The 13396-nt window shown below is 37.5% G+C and overlaps 1 pseudogene; it reads right to left on the bottom strand.

Annotated features, from left to right (window-relative positions):
• Window positions 1-280, bottom strand: part of LOC119509763 — a 33680-nt pseudogene extending 33400 nt beyond the window's left edge.
• Window positions 281-13396: the final 13116 nt, after the last annotated feature.

The raw sequence follows: 13396 nt of genomic DNA, 5'->3' as shown, positions 1-13396 counted from the left end.
CTTTAAAAGCTCTCTTTAAAACTTCATGTCTGCATTCATATTTTATTTAAATATAGGACTGTCTTCTTTACTCACTGCAGCAACCATTGGGAGAAAACTAATCATACTTACCATACATAAGGACTTGGTGATGTTCTTAGAATTTAACTGTAGAATATTACCAACAATTGGGAGAGGAGTAGGGCCAGGTGGAAGCTTCCCTTTGGCATAGTTCTTTTCACATTAAAAAAAGGAGAATCAAACAAGAAAGAAAAATCACCATGATGGCAAAGAGATCCATTGATGTGCTTTGTATAAGGCAACTGAAAAATTAAAATCCAAATATTTTTATAAATACTAAGGGCAATCTGATCAGCAAACATGTACTTTGAACTTTTGAACAAATATTGTTTTCATTTGGAGCACACTTTGGCCTGTTGATAGAGATGAAACCAACTGTAGATAGCAGTTGATAGCAGACAGGAAACAACCATGTCAGTAAAAGAAACTACATATTACCAGCTCCCTTTCTTGAACATTCATTGCCAGTGAGGCTCCTATAACAAGAGCCTGCATTACCTGTTCTCACTTGGATGAGGAAATATACTCAGACTTGGAAAAGCTAGTTATCAAATTTATTTGGAAAGGGAAGATGCCTCGAATTGCTAAAGACACTCTAAAAAAGAAAAACAAAGTGGGAGGACTTACACTCCCTGACTTTGGAGCGTATTATAAAGCCACAGTAGTCAAAACAGCATGGTACGAGCACAAAGATAGACATATTAATCAATGGAATCAAATTGAGAATTCGGAGATAGACCCCGAGATCTCTGGCTGACTGATCTTTAATAAGGCGCCCAAAGCCACTGAACTGGGATTTAACAGTCTTTTCAACAAATGGGGCTGGGAGAGTTGGATATCCATATCCAAAAGAATGAAAGAGGACCCCTACCTCACACCCTACACAAAAATTAACTCAAAGTGGATCAAAGATCTCAATATAAAAGACAGTACCATAAAACTCCTAGAAGATAATGTAGGGAAACACCTTCAAGACCTTATATTAGGCAGCCACTTCCTAGACTTTACACCCAAAGCACAAGCAACAAAAGAAAAAAATAGATAAATGGGAACTCCTCAAGCTTAGAAGTTTCTGTACCTCAAAGGAATTTGTCAAAAAGGTGAAGAGGCAGCCAACTCAATGGGAAAAAAATTGTGGAAACCATGTATCTGACAAAAGACTGATATCTTGCATATATAAAGAAATCCTACAATTCAATGACAATAGTACAGACAGCTCAATTATAAAATTGGCAAAAGATATGAAAAGATGGTTCTCTGAAGAGGAAATACAAATGGCCAAGAAACAAATGAAAAAATGTTCAGCTTCACTAGCTATGAGAGAGATGCAAATTAAGATCACAATGAGATACCATCTCACACTGATTAGAATGGCTGCCATTAAACAAACAGGAAACTACAAATACTGGAGGGGATGTGGAGAAATTGGAACTCTTATTCATTGTTGATGGGACTGCATAATGGTTCAGCCACTCTGAAAGTCAGTCTGGCACTTCCTTAGAAAACTAGATACAGAGTTACCCTTCGATCCAGTGATTGCACTTCTTGGTATGCACCTGGAAGGTCTGAAAGCAGTGACATGAACAGATATCTGTATGCCTACGTTCATAGCAGCATTATTCACAATTGTCAAGAGATGGAAACAACCCAAATGTCCTTCAACAGATGAGTGGATAAATAAAATGTGGTATGTACACACGATGGAATACTATGTGGCTATAAGAAGGAACAATGTCACGAAACAAATGACAACACAACATGGATGAACCTTGAAGACATAATGCTGAGTGAAATAAGCCAGGCACAAAAAGAGAAATATTATATACTATCACTAATGTGAACATTGAAAAATGTAAAACAAATAGTTCATAATGTAGAATGTAGGGGAACTAGTGATGGAGCACAATTAAGGAAGGGGGAATGGTAACCCAATAAGAACAGATAAGCTATTGGAGGTAAATTTAACGTTCTGGGAATGCCCAGCAATGACTATGGTCTGTTAATTTCTGATGGGTATAGTAGGAACAAGTTCACAGAAATGTTGCTATATTAGGTTATTTTCTTGGGGTAGAGTAGGAACATGTTGGAAGTAAAGTAGTCATCTTAGGTAAGTTGTCTTTTTCTTACTCCCTTGTTATGGTTTGTTTGAAATGTCTTTTTTTTAATTGTATGTTTTTTTAATTTTTTTTTATATAGTTAATTTAAAAAAAAAAGTTAGTTAAAAAAAATGAGAAAAATATGCAGGGCCCCCTTGAGGAGCTGGTGGAGAGTGTGGGGTGTTGGGCTTCCCCACCTCAATGGTTGCTGATGTGCTCACAGGCAAGGGGGACTGGTGGTTTGATGGGCTGAGCCCTCTGCCGTGGGACTTGCCCTTGGGAAGACTTACTGCAAAGGAGAGGCTAGGCCTCCCTAAAATTGTGCCTAAGAGCCTCCTCCTGAATGCCTCTTTGTTGCTCAGATGTGGCCCTCTCTCTCTAGCTAAGCCAACTTGGCAGGTGAAATCACTGCCCTCCCCGCTAAGTGGGATCTGACACCTAGGGGAGTGAATCTCCCTGGCAACATGGAATATGACTCCTGGGGAGGAATCTAGACCCGGCATTGTGGGATGGAGAACATCTTCTTGACCAAAAGGGGGATGTGAAAGGAAATGAAATAAGCTTCAGTGGCAGAGATTCCAAAAGGAGCCAAGAGGTCACTCTGGTGGGCACTCTTACACACAATATAGACAATGCTTTTTAGGTTCTAATGAATTGGAATAGCTAGCAGTAAATACCTGAAACTATCAAACTACAACCCAGAACCCATGAATCTTGAAGACGATTGTATAAAAATGTAGCTTATGGGGGGTGACAATGTGATTGGGAAAGCCATATGGACCACACTCCCCTTCGTCTAGTTTATGGATGGATGAGTAGAAAAATGAGGGAAGAAAAAAAAAAAGGCACCCAGTGTTCTTTTTTACTTTAATTGCTCTTTTTCACTTTAATTTTTATTACTATTTTTGTGTGTGTGGTAATGAAAATGTCAAAAATTAATTTTGGTGATGAATGCACAACTATATAATGGTACTGTAAACAATTGAATGTACGCTTTGTTTTGTATGACTGCATGGTATGTGAATATATCTCAATAAAATGAATTAAAAAAATTTTTAAGTAAATTTTGGGTATTTTTCAAAAATAAAGTGCAAAATAGCTATGAGCAAAACTAGAAAGAAAGTTAAGTGGTATGGACAATCGCTCTAGAAGTTTCCTAGCAAGTACAGGAATCACATATAAATCCAAAATAAATGTTTCTTTAAATATTTTGTAGACTGAGATTTTACAGACTGAGCTGCAAGGACACAAAAGTATTTATTTGGAAGTCTTAGAGTTGCAATTCAGGGAGCACAGATTCAGGTAGCAACCCAACTATCTTCTACTGTGGGGCTTCCAAGCAAGGGTTTTTAAAGAAAAAGATGAAGATTATATACATTGTTTGTAAAGAAGTATGATGGGTGGATATTTGAGGCTTTCCAAATGCCCTTCAAGATAGTTTGCTGATTTCCTTGTCTTGCAGTTGTTTTAGGGAACTTGTGTCCTCAAAAACATTGTTGCTTTTGGTTGTACACCCCATTAGATCACTTAATATATTTAAAAAAAATGCTTTGAAATAGCCATGATTATGGCAGGATACCACCCTGCCCAGATCATTCAGTTAGTACACAGTAGAACCAGAATTTGAATCTAGGACAGCTGATGCCTCACATCTGCCAGCGATAGTTTAAGAAGAGAAGCAATGACTGCCCATACATCAGCAGCCTGAAGGGAAAGGAGTCCCTATCTCAGAAGCCATGGGCAGAAAAGCCGAACACAGGACTCCCAACATTGTCTTGTCTTCCACACAGCTGACATGAGCTGTGCTCAGTCCTGCAGCAGGAAAGATCAGTCTAAGAGGAAGGCAGCAAAGAGGTCCTGAGAGACCAAAGATTCCTCCATCACTTCTGCAGAAGCAGAGAAGCGTGGTAAATAGGCAGACGTGAAGAATGTGGGCTTTAGGCAGAAGGTGGAGAACTAACCACATCAAAAATACCTTGGTCCAGAAAAACCCCCATGTCCACATTCCACAGGCAAGAATAGGCTATATTAGCTCAGAATCCAAATGTAATAAAATCAAAATGCCATTCTTTATACCACATTACCAAAAGAAACAAATTTAAAAACAGTTATCTGTAAAGCCACCACTAGATTTTATGTATAAAGTACCTAGGATCGTGAAATGCTTTTTAAAAAGAAAGTAAATTGCTTTCCTTAATTCAAAAATAAAATTCTTTATGTTTGTGGAGTTCTGGGCAGTTTATAGAGCACTTTTGTGAATATGTTATCATTTGAATCTCATAATCAACTCAAGAGAAAAGCATTGTTTATCCATTTTACAGATGAGAAAAATGAGAATCAGAGCCAAAGGTATTTGCCCAAATCCCTTCTTTTAGGACAAGGTAAAGAAGACTCCAACCCTGGTTTAATAATTTGTGGCCTCTTCCACTCTGCTGTGGAAAGTTTTTCTATTAAATTATGTGTGACAACCATTTGCTGAGCAGTTATTATGTATCTTGCAGAGTCACTTTGGCTTTAAACAATTAGTTTAAAATTAAACCATTACTGTGTCAATTATTTCACCATGGATAAATAAAAAGGAGAGTTCAGAAAAGTTTGTCCCTTTGTAATCTTTAGAACATTGAGAAATCAGGACCAAAGAACTTGTTTAACCCAAAGAAATGAAGTTATTAGCCATCAAATCCCATACCTGGTGCACCTGGTCTCAAGATGCTTGCTACTAGAGAACAGCAATCCCTTTGCCTCAGAAAATTGTTATCTTGACTCTGCCAAAACAACCTTCCTGGAGGTGCATCTGCCTGGCCCTTTTACTCTTCAGAAAAGGAAGAAAGCATAGAAATAATTGGACTGGCAGAGATCCTAGAAATCATCTAACGAAATGCCTCAGTTCCTTATTTTAGGAGCAATGAAATAATGACCGAGTCAGGCAAAGACGTTTGCACATAGTCACACAGAGAGCTAATAGCAGAGCTGCTGGTTGAAAGGCCTTTGCTCCCTCAAATAGAAGATTTTTTTCAGTCTTCTCTAAGGAAATTTGTTAAATGGCATTTAAGGAGGGAAAAACTTGCATTTAGAGGGATGGACAAGATGGTGGCATAGAGAGGAGTGGAATTTAGTTAGTCCCCTGGAGCAACAAATAAAAAACCAGGAACACCTAGTAAATAATCTGGAATAACTGGTGGGGGACAACTGTGACTGTCCACACATCATACACCAACCTGGAGTGGGTGGGATGGCTGAGATAGCAGCATAAAATCTGTAAGTAAAAACTGTGGAACTCTGCTGGGAGGCTCCCTCCCCCCATGGCAGGTTGAGCTGGAGAACCTCGTTTTGGCCAAAACCAGTCCCAGAGCAAGTGAATATAGCTCAGCCTAGCTCCAACTGGGGTTTTAATTAACAAATGTGGACTGTTGAATACAAGCTAACAACATAAACAAACCCCTAACAAGCAGACAGAGGCTTTTAGTGATGACTGACCTCCTTAAAGAACCAGAGACTCCTGTGTCCTGGGAGGGGAGCCCAGAAGACCAGGTGTTACCTCTGGCTGACAGGTGAAACTGGGGGGCCATGGACTGGTTCTGAAAGGGGGCTTTCTTTCCCTTTTTCTCTCTCTCAACCTGAGTGGCTCAGTGGAGAGAGCCTCAGCCATTTTCAGTTCACAGTGCTATGACCCAGACGGGGTGGAGACAACAGAGTTAGAGACAAAGGAGCTATTCAAATGCAGAAGATAACTCCCTAGGGGGTGTATCTTTCCTGAGAGGAAATTGGTGGGACCCAATTCTAGTGCTGGCCTTCCCTTCAGCACTCAGACCCCAGAGCCTGGGGGAAAACAGCCAAAACAGAAACTAAAGGGGCCATACCTCCTTACACCAGTCAGGAGTGACAGGATGACAGGTGCCACCTGCTGGGCAGGTTAGGAAAAGCACAGCTGTTAGAGACCTCATAGGAAAGTCTGTCAATCTCTAAGACACACACAGAGAGAGACTTGAAACTGAATATAACACCATTCTGAGATCTGAACCCATTCTGGTCTGGGAAAATCTGATTTCAGTAACCAAGGAAACCAGATGCCTAGACAATAGAAAACTACAAACTACACTAGGAAAAATGAAGATATGGCCCAGTCAAAGGAAAAAACTTACAGTTCAATCACAGTACAGTTGAGATATTGTTTCACTTTAATGAAATAATCATTAAAGATTTTCAAAGAAATGTGCTAAATCAAATCAAAAACCAAATCAATGAGTTCAGGGAAGATATGGCAAAAGAGATGAAGGCTATAAAGAAAACACTGGGCGAACATAAGGTAGAAATCAAAAGTTTGAAAAAACTGCTGGCAGAATCTATGGAAATGAAAGACACAACACAAGAGATTAAAAACACAGTGGAGACATACAACAGCAGATCTCAAGAGGCAGAAGAAAACACTCAGGAACTGGAGAACAAGATACCTGAAATCCTACACACAAAAGAACAGATAGGGAAAAGAATGGAAAAATATGAGCAACATCTCAGGGAATTGAATGGCAACCAGAAGCACATGAATGTACATGTCATGGGTGTCCCAGAAGGAGAAGAGAAGGGAGAAGGGGCAGAAGCAATAATAGAGGAAATAATCAATGAAAATTTCCCGTCTCTTAAGAAACACATAAAATTACAGATCCAAGAAGCACAGCATACCCCAAACATCTGAGTAAACCTAAACCAAGACATTTAACAATCAGATTATCAGACATCAAAGACAAAGAGAGAACCTTGAAAGCAGCAAGAGAAAAGTGATCTATCATATACAAAGGAAGCTTGATAAAACTATGTGCAGATTTGTCATTAGAAACCATGGAGGCAAGAAGGAAGTGGTGTGATATATTTAATATACTGAAAGAGAAAAACTGCCAATCAAGAATCCTATACCTGGCAAAACTGTCCTTCAAACATGAGAGCAAGTTTAAAATATTCTCTGACAAACAGACAATGATAGAGTCTGTGAACAGGATACCTGCTCTACAAGAAATACTAAAGGGAGTACTACAGACAGATAGGAAAAGCTAGGAGCAAGAGGTTTGGAACACAATTTTTGGTGATGTTAGCACAGCAATGTAAGTACACTGAACAAAGATGACTGTGAGTATGGTTGAAAGAGGAAGGTTAGGAGCACGTGGGACACCAGAAGGAAAAAGGAAAGATAAAGACTGGGACTGTATAACTCAGTGAAACCTAGAATGCTCAACAATTGTGATAAAATGTACAAATATGTTTTTACATGAGGGAGAACAAATGAATGTCAACCTTACAATGTGTTAAAAATGGGGTGGTATTGGGGAAAAATCAATCAATGTAAACTAGAGACTATAGTTAACAGAAACATTGTGTTATGCTTCCTTTAATACAACAAAGGCAATATACCAAAGCTAAATGCCTATAATAGGGGGACATAAGGGAAGGGTATGGTACTCTTGGCATTGGTGATGTTATCTGACTCTTTTATTCTACTTTAGTTTAATTCTATCTTTCCTTTTGTTGCTTTTTAGCTGTCATGGTTTTTTTCTTCCTTTTTCTTTCTCTTGTGTCTCTCTATCTTCTTTGACTCTTCCTCCTTCTTTGTGGAAGAAACAGAGATGTCCTTACATAGTTGAATGGTGATGGTGGTGAATGCATAAATATGTGATTATACAGGGAACCATCAATTGTTCTTATGTTGGAATGTATGGTGGGTGAACAAAATCATCTTTAAAAAAAAAACAGGTTGGTGAAGAAACTTGAAGGCACTATATTGCATGAAATAAGTCAGACACATAAGGACAAATATTGCATGGTCTCACTGATATGAACTAGTTATAATATGTAAACTCATAGACATGAAATATAAGCTACCAGGATATAGAACGAGGCTAAAGAATGGGGAGAGTTTGCTTATTATGAGCAGCATGTTTAACTGGTTGAACTTAAGTGTTTGGAAATGGACAGAGGTGACAGTAGCACGTTATTATGAGAATAACTAATAATGCTGAATGGTGTGTGAATGTGCTGGAAAGGGGAAGTTTAGAGTCACATATGTCACCAGAAGGAAAGTTGGAGGTTAAAAGATAGGAATGTGTAAAACAGTGAATCTTGTGGTGGACAGTGTCCATGATTAACTATACAAATATTAGAAATCTCTTTCATGAACTAGAACAAATGTATGACACTATAACTAGAATTTAGTAATAGAGGGGTACATAGGGAAAAAATATACCTATCGCAAACTACGTACTACAGTTAATAGTATTTTAACATTCTTTCATCAACAGTAACAAATGTACTATACCAACACTAAGAGTCAATAATGGTGGGGTGGTGGTTAGGGGTCTGGGAGGATTTGAGTTTCCTTTTTTTGTCTTTATTTCTTTTCTGGAGTAGGAAAATGTTCTAAAAATTGAGAAAAAAATTAATTGTGGGGATGGATGCAAAGCTGTATGATGATCATCTGGGCAATTGATGGTACACTTTGAATCTTTGGATGATTGTATGGTATGTGAACAATCTCAATAAAATTAAATGTAAAAAAAAACTTGCTTTTAAATGTGAAATCTCTTACGCAAAAACTTGGGATATGTGGAGGGCTGAGAATCTTCTTGGTAGTCTGTCCTACTCCAGATGGAGGTGAATTATGCCCTCTGCAGTGCCAGGGCGAGCAAAGGGTTAGGGAGCAGCGTTCTTTTTTCTGAAACTCAAAGAAATTGGCTATTGTTAATCTTTGCCCTTTGCTCTTGGTAACCATCAAAATCTTTAATGTAGGCTATATGGGAATATTAGAGTGCAGAATCCCTTTTAAGATATCCTCACCAGGATTCTCATTTGTGGGTAGGTGGTGGCTAGGTATAAGAATATGCTAAAATAGATTGTAGTAAATGACACATATGTCTCAAAAGGGAGACACTTCTCAGTACCACAGATTGCATACACAACCACTGTAACCTATCGGGGCATGGCTGCCAGTGCCTGCCTGGCAATCTTCCCATCTCCTTCTGAACCATCAAATGTCTACCGTGAGACTGAAATTCAAGTTCTCTTCTATAATCTGGATTGTCATAGAGGTCTCTTCTTTCCTGAGTAAAAGTGATTTTGTAACTTCATAACAAACTGATATGGAATTTCAGGAGGAATAAAAATGGCAAATTAGCATCCAATGCTGTGTTTGACATGCATATGTTATTCTGAGGGAATCCACATTAGTTAAGTTAATATAGTGAAGTTAGGGACCTAATCTTTCCTATAATCTTTAAAATTCTTATTAAATTAATTACATGCCTAGTTCAGCTATGATGAATCCAAATTTTTCTTTTTCCTTTTAATTATTTTATTTTGCGATAATTATAGATTCATATATGCAGTTATAAGAAATAACAGAGAGCCCACATACCTTTACCCAGTTCCTTCCAGAGGTAACATCTTGCAAAAATATAGCACAAAATCCAACAAGGATATTGAAATTGATAAAGTCAAGGTACAGTACAATTCCATCACCACAAAGATCCCTTAGGTTGCCCTTTTATAGCCACACTCACTCCCCTCCCTCTACCTCCCACAACAATCTCAACCCCTAGCTACTACTCTGTCCTCCATTACTATAATGTCATTTTGAGAATATTATACAAACGGAATCACATAGTATGTAACCTCATGCAATTGGCTTTTTTCACTCATTGTTAAGTCTCTGGAGATTCATCAAAGCTGTTGTCTGTATTAATGGTATGGTTTTTTTTTATTGCTGAGTAATATTCCATGGTATGGATGTATCACAACTTGTTTAAGTATTTACCCACTGAAGGACTTCTGGGTTCTTTCCCAGTTTGGCTATTACAAATAGGTCCACTATGAGCACTCCTACATGGTTTCATAGGAACATGAGTTTTCATTTCTCTGGGATAAATGCCCAGGAGTACAGTTGCTTGGTTGTATGGTAGTTGCATGCTTATTTTTATGAGACTCCCAAACTGTGTTGTAGATTGGCTGTACCATTTTACATTCCTACTAGCAATGCATGAGTGAGTCAGTTTCTCTGCATGCTGTATCGATGTGGTGTTCCTTCTAAATTTAGTCATTTGATAAGTGTTTAGTGATATCTCATTATGGTTTTAATATGCATTTCCCTAATGGCCAGTGATGTTGAATATCTTTTCATGTGTTTATTTTCCACCTATATACCCTCTTTGGTGGAGTGTCTTTTCATGTCTTTTGCTTGTTTCTAATTGGGTTGTTTGCAGTTTTTTGTTTTGTTTTTGTTTTGTTTTGTTTAGTTTTACTGTTGAGTTTTGAGAGTTCTTTATATACTCTGGATATTAATCCTTGGTAGTTTGCAAATATTTTCTTCCATTCTGTAGCTTGACTTTTTAAACTGTTAACAGAGTCTCTCACAGAGCAAAAGATTTTTAATTTTGATGAATTCCAATTTATCAGTTTTTCCTTTTATGGATCACACTTTTACTGTCAAGTCTAAGAATGTTTTACTTAGCGCTAGAGTCTGAAGATTTTCTCCTGTGTGTTCTCCTAAAAGTTTTATGGTTTTACATTTTATATTTAAGCCCCTGAGTTAATTTTTCCATAAGACATGATGTTTAGGTCGAGATTCATTTTTTGACTATTGATGTCCAATTGCTCCAGCAACTTTTACTGAAAAAGCTAATGTTCCTGCATTGAGTTGTTGTATTAGTTTCCTATTACTGCTGTAACAAATTACCATGATCTCAGGAGCTTAAAGCAATACAAACTTATAATACTACAATTTTGGAGGTCAGAAGCCTGAAACGGGTCTTACAGGGCTCAATTAAGGTGCCATCAGAGATGTGCTCTTTCTGGAGGCTCTAAAGGAAAATTCATTGCTTGCCTTTTCCATACTTCAGAGGCTGCCTCTGGCTCATGCCTTGGCTCATGTCCACATCACTCCAAAGCTGCTGTATCTTCACATCCCCTCTTCTAACACTGCTTCTGTCATTACATTACCCTCTCTGCCCACTGTAGTCCTCCTTCCTCCTCTTCTAAAGACCCTTGTGATTACACTGAGCCTGCCCAGATAATCCTTAACTTAATCACAGCCATGAAGTTCCTTTTGCCATGTAAGGTAATCTAGTCACAGGTTCTGGAGATTAGGATATGGACATCTTGGAGGGGCCATCATTCAGCCTACCACAAAGTGCTTTTACACCCTTGGCAAAAATCAGCAGGGTATATTTGCATGGTCTATTTTGAGGTTCTTTATTCTATTCCATTGATCTATGTCTATCTATTGCCAATACCACTATGGCTTCATGACTGTAGCTGCATAGTGAGACTTAGTATTGGGTAGACCTCCCTCTTCTCTTTTTTCAAAATGTTTAGATACTCTAGTACTTTTGTCTTTCCATATAAATTTTTTTAAATTCTTTTTATATATACAAAAAATCATGCTTGAATTTTGATAAGAATTGCATTAAACCTTTATATAAATTTAGGAATAATTGACATCATTGACTATAATCAGTCTTTCAATCCATGAACACAGTATGTCTCCCTATTTATGTAGATTTTCTTTGATTCCTTTAATTAGCATTTTATAGTTTTTAGCATACAAGTCTTTTACATGTTTTGTTAGATTCACACAACTTGAGGAAGTTCCCTTCTATTCCTATTTTTTAGTTTTTATCATTAACGGGCATTGGATTTTGTTAAATGCCTTTTCTGCACTGATTGATCTGATCACAGATCTTTTCTTCTTTACCCTATTAATATGGTGAATTATAATGGTATTTCAAACTGAATCAGTCTTGCATCACTGGAATAAAGCCCTATATGTCATGGTGTATAATTCTTCTATAAGTTACTGAATTCTATTTGTTAATATTTTATTATGAATTTTTGTATCTATACCATGAGGTACATTGGTCTGTAGTTTTCTCTTTTCTTGTACTATCATTGCCTGGTTCTGTTATCAGACCATGTTCCAGTTTGGATGTATTATGTCCCCCCAAAACACCATTATCTTTAATACATTCTTGTGGGGGCAGATGTATTAGCGTTGGTTAGGTTGGAATGGAGATGTGACCCATGGAGATGTGACCCACCCAACTGTAGGTGACAACTCTGATTGAATTATTTCCATGGAGGTGTGGCCCAACCCAATTGATGTGGGTCTTGATTAGCTTACTGAAGCCCTATAAGAGCTCAAACAGAAGGAGTTCAGTGCTGCTGCAGCTTAGAGAGACACTGGAGAGATAGACATTGAAAGCAGACTTTTGCTGACACGTCAGTGAAGTGTTCTTCAGTGAAGGTAGCCTATTGTTGATGCCTTTTTTGGACACTTTTAGGGCCTTAGGACTATAACTTTTATGTAACCAAATAAACCCCCTTTATAAAAGCCAATCCATTTCTGGTGTTTTGCATAACAGCAGCATTAGCAAACCAGAACAAATTTATGCCAGCTTCAAGTAATGAATTGGCAAGTGTATCTTCCTCTTCTACTTTCTGGGAGAGATTGTATACAATTGGTGTTAATTCTTCTTTAAACATTCGGTAGAATTCTGCAGTGAAACCATCTGAGCCTATAGATTTCCTTTTGGGGAGTTTTTAAACTAAATTATAGAGCTATTCTAATTCTATATTTCCTATTGGGTGAGTTGTGACAGTTTGAGCTTTTTGAGGAGTTGGTCCATTTCATCTAAGTTGTAAAATTTATATGTGTAGAGTTGCTCATAATATTCCATCATTATTTTTTTGGTCTGTGATGATATCTCCTGTTTTACTACTAATATTGATAATTTGTCTCTTCTCTCTTTTTTCCTTATCATTCTTGCTAGAGGTTTTCCAATTTTATTAGTCTTTTCAGCTTTTTGCTCATTGATTTTTTTCTATTGTTTTTGTTTTCAAGTACCTTGATTTCTGTTCATATCTTTATTATATTCTTCCATCTGCTTGCCTTGGTTTTATTGTACTCCTCTTCTGCTAATTCTTTGTGGTGTGAACTTAAATTATTTATTTAAACTTTTCCTCTTTTTTAATGTAAGCATTTAGTGCTATAAATTTATCTTTCATCACTGCTTTAAATGCATTGCCAAAATTTGCATATGTTGTGTTATTATTTTCATTCAGTCCAATGTATTTTTTTTAATTTTCCTTGAGACCTCTTTGATACATAGGTTTTTTAGAAGTGTGTTATTTAGTTTCCAACTGCCTTGTTACAACCAGGGGTATGAAAGTTCTGGCTCCCTCCTCGGCCTGCTCTGACACAT

The sequence above is a fragment of the Choloepus didactylus genome, chromosome 15 (genome assembly GCF_015220235.1).
Source record: "Choloepus didactylus isolate mChoDid1 chromosome 15, mChoDid1.pri, whole genome shotgun sequence".
Classification (NCBI taxonomy): domain Eukaryota; kingdom Metazoa; phylum Chordata; class Mammalia; order Pilosa; family Megalonychidae; genus Choloepus; species Choloepus didactylus.
Note: the sequence above shows the minus strand (reverse complement) of the source record. Positions and strands in the feature narration are given on the sequence as shown.